The sequence below is a fragment of the Manis pentadactyla genome, chromosome 4 (genome assembly GCF_030020395.1).
Source record: "Manis pentadactyla isolate mManPen7 chromosome 4, mManPen7.hap1, whole genome shotgun sequence".
Classification (NCBI taxonomy): Eukaryota; Metazoa; Chordata; class Mammalia; order Pholidota; family Manidae; genus Manis; species Manis pentadactyla.
This window is the reverse complement of record NC_080022.1, coordinates 72,847,985-72,866,324: the sequence shown is the minus strand read 5'-3', so window position 1 is coordinate 72,866,324 and position 18,340 is coordinate 72,847,985. Positions and strand designations below refer to the sequence as shown.

General features: G+C 37.7%; 1 protein-coding gene across 2 annotated transcripts in view; it reads left to right on the top strand.

The window, feature by feature from the left end:
• Positions 1 to 18,340, top strand: part of DDAH1 (dimethylarginine dimethylaminohydrolase 1) — a 213,366-nt gene that overhangs the window by 38,735 nt on the left and 156,291 nt on the right. Inside the window, exons 2-3 of one of the 2 annotated variants that reach the window (XM_057500387.1) lie at positions 6,211 to 6,423; positions 6,514 to 6,659. The exons of the other annotated variant lie outside the window; for it this stretch is intronic. The gene's annotated coding sequence lies outside the window, so the exon portion shown is untranslated. The remainder of the gene's footprint in view (positions 1 to 6,210; positions 6,424 to 6,513; positions 6,660 to 18,340) is intronic. 2 annotated transcript variants of the gene reach the window in all.

Below are 18,340 nucleotides of genomic sequence, written 5' to 3'. Positions count from 1 at the left end.
CAAAGTAAGACTTGAATGAGAGTAATTGAAAGATACTATGCCCTAGAGATTATAATTTATTGAGTCTGGGTCAGGACTTTGGCATCTTATTATTACAAAGCTTCCCTAATTTTCTAATGCACACCAAAGTTAATGATCAGTATTTTTCTGAAATAATTTCTAAAATAAGTTACAGAAAACTGTACATCAGTAGGGAATTATCTAGTAAAAGTATTAAATTAGATATACTGAAATCTGTGATTACTTGTAGCCTGATATACATATGTATTAAAAGAACTGAGTAAAGTCTTTAAAAGATGGACAAGTCTTTCTGAAAATATGTGGAAGAATGGAGAACTTTCAGAACACTGAAAAAGAACCAATATCATATCTAAATATTCTTGAAGGTATAGAAGAGATCCAGGCAACTGCAGACCATGTGTTTAATTTCCATTGTTGAAAAAAACTACACAGCACTGGGAATAGTCTCATAATATTGCTTTGGTCAGTGAGCGACTGTTCTTCAACCCTACTTAGGCAAAGCAGAAGGAAATGGACTGCAACTAGAGCGTGAGGGATTTAGGTTAGAATGTAAGTTTTATGACTGGGAGGAATATTGGAACAACTTCCTAAGAAACATTGTGCAACCTCTTTCTCTAGAGGACGTTAAAAATAGGATAGATTTTCATGTCTGGTTTAAATCTGGTGCTGCCCAAAGGTGAAGGAAAGCCAAAGTGCTTCATTTTATGCCTCATATATATTTTGAAGACCGTTTAAAGTCTATTTCCTCATTTTAAATATTGGAAACCACGGATTTGTGTTATAATATGGCATCATTCATTTTTAAACTATTCTTTCACCTTAGGTAAATTTTGCTTTACAAAGCTGTGTGTGTGTGTGTGTGTGTGTGTGTGTGTGTGTGCATATACACATATATATATGGCTTTGCCTTAAGATTTCATCTCATTTCCATGGAAAAAAAAGCATTGCTAAGCACATCCACTCCCTCCCCCACCTCCTTTTTTTCTTTTGCTCTGGTACACTGTGTTTTTTTGGTCACATATGTACACAACAAAGTTCAAATAAATGGTCACAGGAACTTTTTCTGGCAGGCTTTGGCAAATCAAGTATATGCTATGTAATGTATAATAATTATACATGGAGAAAAGAGGCAGAGGGCCCAGAAGCTCTTGGCAGCTGTACTGTCTGGTTAGAAAAGGAAGCAAGTTACAGAGTTTGGACATTCAGTTCTGAGACATTATCCCTGAGTCAACAGGATTTTAATTATGTATGTGGCTTAGAGAAGACATTTACGCAAGAGGAACATATTGTTGTCAAATGTGTTGGTGATTTTGCTCATAGTTCAGAATTGGAAGGAAGCCGAAAATAATTTTTGAAGGTACATAACTAAATTGCAGGAGCATAGAATAATGATACCTCTCCTAGTGGCAGGAAGATAACCAATATCCCTGGCCTTCCCTTCCCCTCCCTCATTCAACACATTCCCTTTTCTTTTTTGGTATCTGTTTTCAAAAAAAAAAAGTACATATTTTTACATGAAATTCATGTATTTCAAATCACACTATTTAGACAGAAATAAAGCGTGTGTTAAATATAACTTCATCTTTGAATATCTTTCTCCTGTCATGATGTTGAAGTCACTTAAATTTAGGGTTTTTGTTTATAAGTTCATTGTGTCCTTGTATCTGTTAGTCTAGTTTTAGAAAAAGTTTAAAATTGACTGCACTGCACTGAGATGCTGCATGAGGAACAGAAAGACTACTCTGAATGATGGTGGGCAACTTTTCTCTCAGGGATAGACTAGAGGGGATCATGGAACCTTCAGAAGGCAAAGAATTTAGCTTTTCTGAAAGTAAGCTCTTCTACCTGTGACTCCATTCATTGATTTTTTTCACTGATGGGTTTATTTATTTATTCATTCAATATTTACTAAGCACCAACAATGTATAAATTCTGTCATTTATGTCTCAGCAGTAGACCTGTGATTACTCTTGTTTTGTTTTAACTTACCTTCTTAATTCACCTTTGTTTCCACACCCATTCGTGTGCACTATAATGATAATAACATTTTCTGCTTTTAATAGCTAGCGGTTATTAAACACTTACTAGACATTGTCCTTAGGGCTTTTTATAAATTATCTTATTTAATTTTCACAGCAAGCAGCCTTATGAAGTAGGTTTTATTAACAACTTCATTTAAATAGGAAAGAACTAAGTACAGGAAAGATAAGCATCTTGCAGAATGGCACATACATAATGAGTGAATGCAGGCCTGGGAACTCTGAGCCTTTTTCTTAACTCCATGCTGTATTACCTCTCAGGATTATTCTATGGTGTTTTGATTTAGAGATTTTCTTTAAATGCTAATTCTCAAGGCAGCCTCTATGCCTCATCAAATGATCATTTTTACCTGTGCTTTCCTTACCATTTTCTCCTTTACTTCCTTGCAAATCAATCTGTACTCGTTTTTCAGAACACAATAAATTGCTTGAGTCTCCAGTTATTTTAGATATTTTAAAACACTTTCTTAATGTAGCCTTCACTGTCTCTTAAAGCCTTATAAAGTAACAAAATCGACATGGTACATCTGTAAAGGTTAATGTAAAATTAACTCTTTTAGATATAAAGTCACTTTTTCCTCTAATGTCCTATAGAGAAAGACAGTCCTTGTTTTGAGAGCTTTAAGTAACTAAAAATGCCAAAAATCCCTATGAGGTTCTTAGAAAAGTGCAGAATGTACCTAAGTGTGTAGAGTATTGGTTTCCCCCAACTTAGTAAGAGATTGCAAAACAGTCTTCAGCAAACCTAGAAATGACAACGATGTTTTTATAAGCATGAGAAGTCGAATCATATTTCTTTAATGCCATATTGTTCATCTGTACCTTCCAAAAAATTTTTCTTTTAAGATGATCCAGCTCTGCCAAACCAACATATCATCTTGGAGCAATTAATGGTTTTAGGGTTTTCCCCTCTGGAATCTTATTTCCAGTTCACAGATTTTGAAGGCTCCCCAAGGGTAACCATTTGGCATATGTCATGTACCTTTTAATGTAGGACTTGTGAAAAGCAGATGATCACTGTTAGAATGTGGGGGCTCATGGCCTTTGCTCTGTGCACCCCAGAGTTTAGCATCCAACATGGCTGGGGACATCTGAAGACCAGGTTCTCCCCTTCATATCCTGGCTCCAGCACTTGCTAGATGGCTGTGTGATCTTGGCAATTTACTCAAACTGCTAGCGCCTTGGGTTTTGCTTCTGTAGGAAGGGAATAACAACAGTATCTCTCTTATAAAGTTGTTGTGAAATAAGGTAATCTATGGAAAGTACATGGCAGAGTGGCTGGCCCATAGCAAACTCCCAATAAATGTTAGATCTATACCAATAGTGATGAAATTGAAAATGACATAGTTTGAGCTTAGTTCTTTTACATAACTTCTGTAGAATTACTTGAATGTTGGCAAGGATGTGGAGAAAGGGGAACCCTTCTACACTGCTGGTGGGAATGTAAATTAGTTCAACCACTGGGGAAAGCAGTATGCAGTTTCCTCAAAAAACTCAAAATAAAAATACCACTTGACCTAGGAATTCCACTCCTAGGAATTTACCCTAAGAATGCAGGAGCCCAATTTCAAAAAGACATATGCACTCCTATGTTTATCACAGCACTATTTATAATAGTCAAAAAATGGAAGACCCCTAAGTATCCATCAGTAGATGAATGGATAAAGAAGATGTGGTACATATACACAATGGAATATTATTCAGCCATAAGAAGAAGCAAATCCTACCATTTGAAACAACATGGATGGGGCTAGAGGGTATTATGCTCAGTGAAATAAGCCAGGCAGAGAAAGACAAGCACCAAATGATTTTACTCATCTGTGGAATATAAGAACAAAGCAAAAACTGAAGGAACAAAACAGCAGCAGAATCACAGAACCCAAGAATGGACTAACACTTATCAAAGGGACTGGGGAGGATGTGTAGGAAGGGAGGGATAAGGGGAATAATAAGGCATTATGATTAGCATACATAATGTAGGGGAGGCACGGGGAAGGCAGTATAGCACAGAGAAGACAAGTAGTGACTCTATAGCATCTTACTACACTGATGGACAGTGATTGTAATGGGATATGTGGTGGGGACTTGATAATAGGGGGATTCTAGTAACCACAATGTTGCTCATGTGATTATATATTAATGACACCAAAATTTTAAAAAAAGAATTACTTGGTATTCACACTGTAATTTGTGACTTCATAACAGTAGAGACCTCTAGGATTTTTAGTATTTTTATTTACTCAAAGCACAAAAGATCTTTTTTCCCTATATAGATATTGAAGTCACTTCATATTCTATAATAATTTATTTTACATTAAGCTTTATAAATATGCTGTACTAGTTTGGTCACATTATAAGCTTTTTAAAGAGATGAGGAGTAATGGCCAGTTTTTGACATCTAGCCTGAGCCGCTAGGAGGTTTAGTTAGTAAAACATGCAAATTTGGTTAGTAAGGTGTGAGAGTACAGGGGCTCAAGAGGCAGATAGAACATGGTGGTAAAGGGCCTGAACTCTGGATTGGGAGAAGCTAGAGGTGCCTGGATTAAGGGGAGAGAGTTGGTCCTGAGATTCCCAAACTGTGTTCTTCCAAGTTGTAATAATAGGCAAGACCTACAAATAATGATTCTCTAATCAGACAAGTTTGGAAAGTCCTGGGATAAATGTGATTAAATGGTTTTCTTTATTGTAGAACCAGTCAACAATCAGCCTCAGCCCTGCGTCTTTCTAGCTGTGTGACTTGAGGCAGACTGGTTAATTTCTTGAGCCTGCTTCCCCAGTTGTAAAATGGGAATAGTAATAGTTCCTTCATTGGTTTATTGTGAGGAAAATGAGTTAAAACCTGGTGCCTGGCTAACAGTAAGTGTCAACTCATATATAATTGCCATCTCTTAGTGTAGTAGAGGGAGCATAGGAACTGGTATGGACTTGAGGCCACAAAATTTAACATCTTTGAGGCACTAAAGATTATCTATAAAATGGGGTCTAAAAACCCTACTTCTTCTGCTCATTGTGAACAATGTATAATATACATGACAGATATTGAAAATGTAAAGCATAGTGTAATGTGAAAAGTACATGATAGATACACAATAAATGGCAGCTATTATTATTCCCAAGTCTCTATTAACATTATTCACTAAAATACATAAATGCTTGGTTGATGGCATTGTGACACATGCTCAGTAGAAAACAACTTGAACATTGACATGTGGAGTATACTGAACTTTTCCCATTGTTCAGAAACAGTGAGGAGAAGCTGAAATGTATCTCCATCAGGGCCCTCTGTGGGTTAAATATGTAGTGAATTCAGTCCTAAGGAGTCAGGGATTCTGAAAGGGCTAGAGGCTCCTGGATCATGGGGCAGTAGTCCTACAAACCCCAGATTTTAACTATGATAGCAGGCACTACCTTCAAATATCTTTTCACTAGTCAAATAAACTTGGAATGTTCTGGATTAAACATGGTTAAATGGCTTTCTTTACTGTAGAACCATTCAGATTCTTTCATATATTAATGTGATACTTTAACACTGCTTTTAAAACTTTAGGAAAGGAATATTGTTTGAAGCATTTCCTAAATTAGTTCTCTTCTTCTTCCCTCATGAAATATCTTGTGAAACTAGGGTGCCTTAGAATACCCTTTGGAAGAACTGACCTGGAGTAATTGTACATCCTTCAGTCCTTAGTTCTCCAAAAGGCTGTTAATGGCCTAACATGCCATTCAGACTTTTTTCTTGTCAGCAGGATTCAGCCTGGACTTGTTTCTGTCAATGAGCAGTACATTGAAACCTCTAATAGGTTGAACTATGTGAAATTGATGATATTTGACCGTTTTTGGCCTACTAAAATGATGGTTTCTTATGATTCAAACTAATAGGACAGAGACTGCAAATGCCATTTGTGTCCACCTGGTTCAAGTATTCCTTCCTACTAATACCTAAAGGAGGGCAATTAGTGTATAGGGACTACCATCTCCCTCTTTGTGCCATGATTGAACAAATATTTATGGAAAAATTATTGTATACCTTAGACAATGTTGTCTGTAGCAATTTGCCTCTAAAATATTACCTTCCTCCCTCTCAGTGAAATACTTGCTGCAAAAACTGTGGGAGAAGCTAAGGCAAAAAATGGCATCTGAATTTTTCTTTCAGATCCTGAGTGCCACAACATCTGTTGCTCCTGGATTTTTCCAGATGCCTGGATCAGCAATTTCCATCCACTCTGAGACTCCCAAGATCTGTTCCCACAGAGCTGTAGCTATAATCAGAGGCTGGCTGGAGGAGCCTGAAAGTGAGTTCCCTGAAGGGTTTGGAAGGAAGGTCTCCACTGAAGAGCGCTTGAAACTTCTTCATACTGGGCCGCGGGTATGGAGAAGGCTGACTTTCACAGGGGCTACAAGTTAAAGCGGGTGATGAATTTAAAATTCACTCATCTGTTCTTTCCCCTCTACGCAGTATTATGGGAGTTCCCAAACAATGTGCCTAGTTCACTGTACTGGTTTGGGGAGGCAACATGGACAGGATAGACATCCCACTTGCCCTCTGCAACTTAGAATCCAGTAAGAGAGGCAGAAGTCCATGGATGCTTCCAATCGCATGTGGTGAGCACTGTGGTGGGTGAGTCAGGGAAGCTAGTTGAAGAAAACCAGGTGGGGGTAGGGATGGAAGGGCATGTTGAGAGTTGTGTAGTCAAAATTCCTTGTTCTGGGTGGAGAAGAAGTGTGTACAGTATTTCTACTCCACCTGCCATGGGGTCCTGTCCTATATGGTAATTCTCAAAGGGTCACTCTTATTTTTGAATTTTAAACTGCATGTTCACATGTTCTTTTATTTGATCAACCCATACATGTTACTATTCAGATAAATTTTATCCTTTATTTTATTTATTTATTTATTTTTTTGTAGATAATTATTTTTTTATTGAAGGAGAGTTGACACACGGTATTACATTACATTAGTTTCAGGTGTACAACATAGAGATTCAACATTTATATACATGACAATTCTGGGTACCAGCTATCACCATACCAAGCTGTTACAATATCTTGACTATATTTATTACATCCCGGTTACTTATTATTTTAACATTGTATACTTTTTTTTTTTTTTTTTTTGGTGAGGGCATCTCTCATATTTATTGATCAAATGGTTGTTAACAACAATAAAATTCTGTATAGGGGAGTCAATGCTCAATGCACAATCATTAATACACCCCAAGCCTAATTTTCATCAGTCTCCAATCTTCTGAGGCATAACAAACAAGTTCTTACATGGAGAACAAATTCTTACATAGTGAATAAGTTCTTACATGGTGAACAGTACAAGGGCAGCCATCACAGAAACCTTCGGTTTTGCTCATGCATTATGAACTATAAACAGTCAGTTCAAATATGAATACTCATTTGATTTTTATACTTGATTTACATGTGGATACCACATCTCTCTCTTTGTTATTATTATTTTTAATAAAATGCTGAAGTGGTAAGTAGATACAAGATAAAGGTAGAAAACATAGTTTAGTGTTGTAAGAGAGCAAATGTAGATGATCAAGTGTGTGCCTGTAGACTATGTGTTAATCCAAGCTAGACAAGGGCAATAAAACATCCACGTATGCAGAAGATTTCTCTCAGAATGGGGGGGGGTGAGGTTCTAAGCCTCACCTCTGTTGATCCCCAATTTCTCACCTGATGACCCCCCTGCGACTGTGCCTGTCTTAGGTTGTTCCTCCCTTGAGGAATCTTACCCGTCTCTGGCTAACCAGTCATCTTCCGGGGCCATACAGGGAAATGTAAAGTTGGCAAGTGAGAGAGAAGCCTTATTGTTTGAAATGGTTAGCTTTTTATTTCTTTTGCATATTTATGCCCTGTAGCTTCTATGCCCAGCATTTGTCTTGAGGTATCTTTACCACTTGGAAGAATTATGATACTCGGTAAATGTGATATGAGGCACGAATTCTATTTAAGGGTTGTAATTAGGAAGGAAGAAGAAAAGCTATAGAAGTAGCAGGCGGAAGAAAACATGGGAAGATTGATTATTTCTTTGACATATCTTCTTGTAGAGTAACTTCAGCATGTATAGGTTTTAAGCTACTAATTAAATTGCACACACACATTAACATAATAGGAGTATAGTTACATAACCAAAGCATACCTGTAATTACCAGCCATCTCCAGTGAAACCAAGAAAACCAGTTAGGCACCTTAGGCATTTGTGAAAACTTATCTATGATATGGTGGATATTGTCCAACTGAACTTGAACAGTCTGAGAGAAATCAGACAAATTAAAACAACTCATTCCTGGGGAATGTTCACATCCCTTATGTTCTTTTAACAGTAGATAGTCTGTAGTTGTAAGATTTTGGAGTGCTACAATTTGCACTTCTCCAAATTCTTGGTTGAGTTCCAACAGTATAGATCCAGTCAAATTTGTTGTTTTACTGTATGCACAGGCCAGCTTAGATATCTCCTTCCTCATTCCCATGGCAAGTCCAGGAACTGGTGGGATGAGTGCATCTACAGCTGTAGCAGTGCGTGGATCTTTGTTGGGGTTTTTTGATGATCATCTTCTGGCATGAGTCTTCCAGAGAGTGCTGATGTTGGAAGTTCTTTTTTATATCGTATCTTAGTTCATTTTTGGGGTAGCCCAATTAGGCTTTGATCCTCTGTATAAACACAAACAGACTCAAAGGGTCACTCTTATTAGAATAGTCTGTCTGTCCTGTTGTCCAGGGAATCCATATTGTGGCATTTGGGGTTCGAAAATACCTATCTCTCAACATCAATTTGTGACCTCTGTGAGCTGCATCAAGAAAAAGTACAAGTAGGGCCCATTTTAATTCACTTACTACCCAAAAATCTAAGTTTACAAACCAGATATATTGAGGTGGAATACATAGCCTATTTCAAAATTAGTCTTCTCAATGTCTCCAGCTTTTGAGCTTCTGAGCAGCCCATTAATTTCATTGACAAGTAGAGGACCTCTCTATTAGGGAATCCTTATTCATACTAGGGAGAGTCTCCATTTTCATAGATGGAGTTTCTTTAATAATTACCCTTTATTGGTAATTAATGTCTGATCCCATCCTCAAAAGTCAAATTTACAGATCAGTTCTAAGGAACCAGCCAGAGCCCAGAGCCTGACTCTGCATTTGTCCTCAGGCTGCACAGGGTCTTTTTATGGTCCTAAACTGAGGTCTTAGAAGTTTGTTATGGTAAAAGCCAGACTTTTACTCTTCATTTTGTATTCCATTAAATTCTATTAGCTTTCCTTTAGAAAAAATTGGGGGGTAGGGGTGGAGAGCCTAAAGAAAGGAAGTAGCTTAATTTTTTAGTTTGAAAGGTTGTGAAAAATGTAATTTAAAAAGAAGACAGGGGATGACTAGTCTCATTTTTAAAAGCCAATCTCCTCCAGAATATAACATAACAATAATAATCATAATTAGCTGAAGTCAAAGACACAATGATTCCTTTTATTAGAACTCATTTATTTCCTTGAATCATTTCAAATGGATACCCATATTATTGCATTATAACATTTTATTTTCTTGAACAGAAATATTTGAAGGCAAAGTAGAACAGTGTTTCTTAAACTCCAGGTCATTGTAAGAAAATTAATACAATGAGTCATGACTGATATTTCATATAAATGAAGAAATAAAATAGAAAATACCAGACTTGCATCACACTTTTTAAAGGTATGTTTAGTTTCATGAAATTTTGTTTCAGATATGTATATATATGCATATGTATATATAAATACATACATGTGAGTGTACTGAATCAAACTTTTAAATGTATTTCTTACTATGGAATGCAAATAAAAAGTTTGAGAAATCCTAAGATGGAGCATATTCAAAATAAAAAGTATAAAATAAATGACCATGTTATTCTACACACTAATATGATTTTAAGTGCTAAATAGCTTCATTAAAACTGTGTCTTCATCCTTAGCAAACTTAAAGTTCTTATAAACAAAAGAGGCAGTCAGGCAAAATATATTTGTATATATGTATATATATGTGCATACAGACGCCTACCTATAAATAGAATTAGTGAAACCTTTAAATATATTTAAAACCATTAAAATATAATTAGAAATAGAACTTCCCAATTCCATGAAGAACTGTTAAAGTCAAAGGCGCAGTCATGCTGATATTTAACTCATTCATATGCTAAGCTAAAGGCCAGTATGAAACAATTGCAGATAGTTGCAACTCTTTTAGTTTAAAATGTACAGCCCATTTAGCATCTACCCTTTCATTAGCCAGGGACAGTAGTAGATAGTCTGTGTGATACAGCTGGAACACAGAAATTCTGAAACTGCACTTAATGGTTGAGAAGAGACAATCTTATCCATCATAATGATTTTTCACCCTGATGTGTGTCTGATCTGAATCGGTCTTGCTGAGCATTTTAAGGCAGCTTTGCCCATTCTTCATCAGGGACCATATAGGCTTCCTGGGAACTCTCAGGACTAAAAACATTCCAGACATTCCTTAACACAACGGTCCTCAAAAGGTTGCTTTCTTAGGCTCCTGCAAGAGGACTGCCTGCATGTTTCATGGAGACCGCTGCCCACGCTTTTCATTCACAGAGGGGCTTGCCAGAGGCAGCTGCCTACCCCCTCTGAAAGACTTGCTTTACTCAACCAGATGTCCATCACACTCGCTTTTAAAGGGGTAAATGAGGACACTGGGATTCAAGAAGAATCAGTCAGTGGGGCCGAATTTCCAGCAGTGCAGCAAAGCTACACATAGATTGTATATCTTGGTATGACGTGTATTTTGTTTGGGAAGAAGCATTTAAATGAAGTTTCCTATAGAAAAATCTTGGCTCCCCAATACCCCGGAGTCTCAAAGTTACTTTTAACAAATTCAAGAAATAGAAGCTCTACACTGGAACTCTTATTAGCTGCCTTTCTTATAAAAATAATTACAAGATACACCATTTCCCTCTTTTTCCCTATTAACAGTTCTGATTCTGCCTCTTGTTCCTCCCCCTCTCCTCCCTTTGCTTCTCATACACTTCACTTGAAATTCTCTAATTCTCTTTTTAGACCAGGACAAATTGATATCAAACATTTCAGGCCAGTAGGTTTCCAAGAAGAAGCAAAAACTGAGAAACTTCTTTCACGTATGACTGGATCCCTTCACATTCTTTCCAGCTGTTGAGCTGTTCACTGCCAACCTCAAGGGTCTGATGCCTAGAATTCTCCCTACTCCCATCTTCCCAACTCAGCCCTTCCTCTTGATTTTTACATTCCTTAATAAATATAGCCAAAAAGCCAGCATGTTTCTCAGAAACCCAAAACCCTAGTGCAAAGTCTTACCCACAATTCTCACTCCATGAAATATGAGTGCTTGGCTGAGTGTTGTAGGCTCTGGTAACACACCTGACTCTGGGTGATCTGACCAGTAGAGTTTGTCCTCAGGCCCTATTCTTTCTCAGTGACCCATGAGATACTCAACCAATTAGAGGTGCTCTATATTCCGCATGTGACTGACTGCTGAGTGAAACATGACTCAGAGCCCAGGGGTGCATCACAGAATATGATTAAGAAGGAGCAGGGCCATTTAACACTCCAAACACATATGGTACAATAGCTGGAAGGAGAGCTGATAGTTTAGTTAGATGATAAGCATTTTTCTCTCCTCATCTCTCCCTCCACGCAGCTGTAGGCCAGCGCTCACTTGAAATGTTGCTAAAATGAGAGTAACAGGTGAGCAGTGCTCCTCCCTCTGGCACCTATAGGACACATATTTCCATGGCCTTTGTTGTCATATTTGTTAGTCACATTTCTGGTACATGTAACCAGAAGGACTTCTGACTTTGGAATCTGTGGCAGGATTTTCAAATGCCAGCTCTGAAACAGAAACTCACCTAGACAAGTCCTGTTAGATATTGTGATCTGAAAATATCCCTAGTGGATTATTAGGAGAAGGAAATGAAGCGGAGGTAACAAGTTCACACTGACTTTGAAAAGTCACTATGGAGTGTTTACAAGGATCTCACAGATGACTAAAATTAGTTTATTCTGCACAGCATTACCCACTGCTGACTCAAGATGGTGATACAAGCAGTGTTAAGCTGTGAGCTCACCAGGAAGCTCATTCCCTAAAATTATTCTCTGGCAGGGAAAGACCCCGAGTTTCACATCAGTGGATGGAAGATGGGTATAAATAGCAGCCGTTATACTATCACTCAGATGCTGTCTTTTCCGCTTGTCTCCATTTCTGTGTTCTTTCAGTTGTAAGAGCTTCCTGATCAGTCTATTGTCTCTCTTTGCTCAAGAGAAGGGGGTATGTGTGTGTGCAGGTGTGATTATTGTTCTTTAGTCATGCAACATAACACTTGGAAAACATAGAGGCTGAATGAGCTATTAAAGATCACCCAACAACTCACAGATACTGAAAACTGAGAGTTTTTAGTCCTGTAATTTTCAAAGACTTTTAAACATACTGAACCTTTGTAATTTCCTCCCATGAGGCAAAATGGTAAGCTGACCTATGTGTAGATGGACAACTGATCAGAACCATGTTCAGATATATGAAGCCAGAGTAGAATATGTGACATGTGCTGTTGGGGTGGTTTCTCTATTATGATAAAATCTTTTGTATATATTTAAGGGCAAGTGCATCCACACTACCAAATGTTACTGTTTTGGTTGATTCATTCAAGTAGTAAATTAAATAAAGAAAAGGGTCCTTACATATCAATTATTTAACTAAAGTGGCTAATCCATCCAGTAAAATAGTGGCTCCAGCATTTCTGTATAAGCCCATAACTGGTGTTGTTCTCTCCTCATGGCTGATTTTATATTCTTTTTCATACAGGATTTTCTATAACATTCTTTTGAGGACACAAATAGATAATTTTTAGTGTGTGCCAGAATCCTTTTGGTTCTAAATCATTCTCTTTCTCTGCATGCCCATTCTCTGCCACTGATAACTTTCCCCCACCTCTGGTGGATTTTTATTAAGTACAGGGGTTCTTTCTTTGGTGACAAAGCTCTCAAACAATGCATTGGTGATTTCCTATTTTTGAAGCCCTGGAATTTTCCTTGTTGGGACACCAATTGCCTCATTTCTGATTAGGCTCTCCTTCTTACTCATATTTGGCGTTGCTTTATCAATAAATTACACAATCAATAATTGGGAACAGGATCCCAGAGTGTACTGCAAATGTGATTCCCAGTGACTTCAGGGGAAAAAGGAGAACATCTGGGGGGGAAATGGAACTGGAACTGTAATGCAGGCAAGATGACTACTAGGCTTGACAATGTGATGGGAAGCTGTTCATTTTTCATAATAGCTGGACTCTTACTCAGGCTGGTAGTGGTTCTATTTTGTAGTTAGATAAAAGTTTTTAGTAGAAACTATCCCATTTTATTGGATATTTCCTTTAAAATAGCCTTTGCACCAAGAAGCATCTTTAGAAATAGCCTGCTTGGGTTGTAAAACCAGGGTTGAGCATGATGCTCCAGAAGTATTTTCTAAGATCCTGTTCTACTGCTTGCACCTCCATGAAGTTCTTCCTGAACACCCCAGCTCAGAACCTTGTCTCCGTCCTCTCAACTCCCTCAGCACTGGAGATAATCCAGGTAAGGTACTTAGGACAGAGCTGGGTATAAAAAGTGTTCAGCAAGTTTTCTTTATTATTTCCCCTGCCTCTTTGTAGCGTGTATCACCTGCTAATGCATCATTTTGTCCTTGGCAGTGACTTGCTCAGTCACTTCTGAGTGTCTTTCTGGGTACTTGCTAAGCATATATTGAATGAATAATAGATTTTCAGACCTACTCAGGTATCCTTGCACCTCCAAGCCTGACGTTCAGTAGACACTCCATTAGTGTGGGGATACTGAATGTTCAATGAATGGTTTTAAAGCGTGAAATTCCACTGTAACTTTTTGAAAGGCCTCCTAAATTCAGCCTTTGTGTTCACAAGGTTAACGTTCCTAATCTCCTGTTAGCGCCAAAGACATTAAACAACTTCACTCCTACTCCTGGTTCCTACAAATGACGTGCTGGTTATTTAAATAACTGACCAACTGGCTTCATGGGATTTCCCATACATGGAGTAAAGTGATTATGGCTCATACTTACTGGGCATTTGCTTTGTGCCAGGCTCTGTTCTGAGCACTTTACATATACTCACTTATTTAATTCTTTCCGTAATCCATTCTAGAGATGAGGCACTAAGGCACAATGAGGTTAAATCCTTTGCCCCAGGTCAGGCTCTTGTCAGAGCTAGGCTGAAGCTGCAGACAAATTATGGTTTGATGGTGCATATCTCCCTGTTTCATGTAAAATGCTAAAAATGGGAGCAAATGCCAGAATCAGCTCAGCCACAATGCTGCTGCACAGAGTTGTAATCTCTCTCTCAAATATACTTGAATTCTCAGCTATGCTCTTTATCATAGGTGTCCCAGGTAGAGGGGGGCTGGGCTCCAGAAGTGGTTGCTGGGCTCCTGAGCACAAAAATTTTTCACCTAGTGACTCACACTCCATATCTTTGTAAATATCTGCTCTGCTCCATCAGTAAGCACCACCCTGCCTCATCTACTCTCACTTTCCCTCATACTCTGATCTCCCCCAGCTCTTCCCTCAGCTTTGTGTTTTCCACTTCCCCACCCTCCTTCAACTGTCTGGGCCTCAAGGTCATTCAAGATGCAGGTTAGATGGCACTTGTTGCTGGAAACCCTCCCTGACCATCTCAGACAGGTGCAGAGCCCGTACTCTCAGTGTGCCCCCCATCACGGCTTCTCATCCTATGTTGTAATTATTGGTTTAATTGTCTTGTCTACTAGAGTTCAACAAGGTGGGGGACCTTATCTTGCTCACTGATGTCCTGAGAGCCCAGCACAGTTCTAAGCACAGAGGTATCTCATAAATGTTTGTTGAATGAACAAATACATGAATAAATAGATGTGTTCCCTTGCATGTCTATTTCATTCTGAAATATTATATAAACCAACTATAGGGACTATGTACTTCCACATTCAGATGCCTGAGATTGGCTGGAAGGATACAGCCAAGAATAAAAGGTTAGAGATGTTATTTCTTTGTCCCTATATTTCAGAGAGAAAATATCACACTGCTACCCAACCCAAGACCATAGGAATAAATAATCTTTCATGAGAGCATAAAAAAGTGTGTCTGAAAAATTTGTGGCTAGAAAAAAATGTTCCAAACAGCATTGTATTTTTCCCCCTTATGGGCTTGTTGTATAAATTATGTGTGAGACAGACATGTGATAGAGAGATTCAGTAGTAATTACTTGTTCTCAAATATTTGGTTAACCATACCTTTAATCCCACATACAGTACCCTAACAAGAATTAAATCCTGCCCTTTAGGCAGGATTAGCATTTGGAGTTTCTTGTTTCTGTAGTTTAAATGTTCTTATCCCAATGTTTGTACTTTTCCATTTAGGATAAATGTACTGAGTATGTGTAGGGAAATATAAATAGCATGGAATTTTTATGATTCAAATCGTCATCCTTGGTTTGTGGTTGATTTTTATGGATACTAATTTTTTAAAATTATTTATCTGTAATTAGTTACAGGAACATAGGAAGAACTGGCAGGCCACTCTTTCCTCTATTGAATCTAGTATCTTCTCTTGACCAATAATCAAGGTCTTTAATTTTATAAAGGGAAGAACTTCCTTCAACCTTTACTCTCAAAATGCTGAGGCTCCCTGGGATATAATTATTTGACATAATTAGGGTGAAAGGGTTTTCCCTGCTGCCATATATAGCATTAATAGAAAAGAATGTTGATCTCATTAATCAGGGAATCTCTTTACCCTCTACCAGTGGTGATACTGATTTATTCATTTCACATCCAGTAATGTTCATTGTGTACTTGGAATGTACAAGAAATTACTATTTACCAACCATGTAAAAAGAACTGACATGGTCTCTTGTCCTCAGGAGCTTACATGGAGTGAGAGACGGTTGTAAAACCAATTGCAGTCAAACAAGACAAATATTTTATGGAAGTCTATACAAACCCCCCAAGGCTTCAGGTGAAGAACAGGAGCTGGCTGAGGAAGTCAAGAATATTGATTCACCAAGGAGAGAGCATCTGAGCTGAGATGTGCAGAAGCAGGAGTTTACCAGGCAGCAGAGCCAGTGATGAACAACTGGGCAGGCATTCTAGAAACTTTGGGTTTGGAACTTTGGGGGCTTTATTATCAGTGACACATTGCCTGCGACCTGCCTCACAACTCAGAGACATATGAGTGTGAGGCAATCCCACTGTGAGGCCCGCTGGGGAAGGTCTTAAGCATGGCAGGGATCTGTTTAGATTGGTCTAGAGAGAAACGGAGTTTACTCTGGCAACTGTACAATGGGGAAGCTGCCTCAATGTTAAAGCAAAATGAAATGAGGCAAAATCTGGAACAACAGTGGTGAGAATCCGGATGTGAATATAATGAGGACGTGGAGGCAGCAGACCAGGTGATTGACCAGGCAGCTCATGTGGCACGTCTGTGCTGGGAACCACAAATCTGGACTGACTCACGTTTCCAGTTAGTGGTCATGGCCACCGGCATCCCCCTATAGGAATTAGGTTGAGCCTTTTACCCAAAGTAATTTGAAGGCAGAAAGGTCAGTTTAGCCCAACATTAGACTGTTTTGATAGCTTTAAACAGGATATTTTCAAAATAGATTGTCCTTTTGCGGGGAGGATATTTGTCTGTATTAATCTATTAAATAAATAATTATATAGAGAAGTAATTCTAACACTTCCAGCAGAAAATGAATGGAGGCCCATTCAGTCTCCATCAGCATTCCCCTTTTTTCTTTCAAAGTAGGTCATAAACACCAGCTTTCTCTTTTACATCTTAACCAGGGCTCCATTGGAGCCTATAAATATACAGGGAAGAAGGTGATTGTCGGAGGTAATATGAATTGTGAGTCAGATCTCTTTTCCTGGTAGCCTAAACCTTCTATTTAATTGTATACTGAAATTTTTCTGTGCTTTCGTCCATGTAAATACTTTTATCTGTTTTCAGTCTTTCAGAATTTCAGGCAGGAAATTCTGTTTCAACCACTTTAATCTATTACTTCCCCCTGCGTTCTTGTGATGAGATCCCTCCCTTCTTTGTACCATAGCACAGTCCATTTTCCTAATCTGAATTGTTTGCTCTTAGAAATCTGCTAACCTCTCTTCAGAATCTGGCTCAAAATTACATTTATCTGAGAAATTTAATCCCTATTCCAATCGTTTGTTTTTTGACAACATTTGCAAACTGTATTAAATTTGCATTCATGTTTCTGCTTATGTCTTCTCAAACATAGTCATGTGTATATTTTGGCATTTTCAAACAGTGTCATCTTTAGCTTAATGTGAGTGCTCAATAGATGGTAACCTTAACTGAGGACAGAAAGTGGAAATACATTTTCATTTGTCTGCCCTAATTTTAGGTTTACCTCTAAAATTTTAGAATTTTTCTAGAAGCCAAAATACATGTGTCATCAGCAAATCATTCCTATTTCTGACTTCTTAGTACAGCTCTTTAAAATTAAAAAAAATTATATGCACACAAAATTAACACAATATAGCAAATCAGAATTTTAAAAGGCAAATATCCTGTCATATGTTTTAGATGTTTTATGTATGTTAGAAGAAAGAAAATACTACAGATATAGTTGATATCACTTTTGTAACCCTCTCTTAGGCTTTTCCCCTTCTTTTCTTCCTAGAGGCAACATAGGCCTGAAAATGGTGATTTTACTTTCCAACTCTATTTCTATACTTTCAGTTAATGTGTGCTTTTCCGTAATCAATGTATTTATTTATGTTTTTAAAAATTTTGCCTAAATTATATCCTCACATATCTAGATCCTACTTTCTTCAGTCTGAGAATCTCTGTATTTTAATAAATAGCTGTAATTTATTCATATTTATTGTGATTACTGACATGTTTGGGATTATTTCTAGCATCTAACCTGAATTTTTTTATTTTCCAACATTTTCAATGCTTTTTTCTTCTTCCTTCTCATTTTATAAGTAATTATTTCTTTATTTCCTTTTTGTTGCCATATTGTTTTCGACAACAAACACTAATAATCTTCTTAATGTGGTTACCACTCTAAATTTAAAAATATACATTATTTTTTAAAAACTCCAAGTCTGCACTTACCTTCTCAATCTTAGTCTCCTGGTACGCATTCAGATACTTTTCCCTTAATCAAATACAAATATATATATTTTTTCATTTCTTTTACAAAAAAAGTAGTTATACTCTGCACACTCTTCCATAGCTTACTTGCCTCC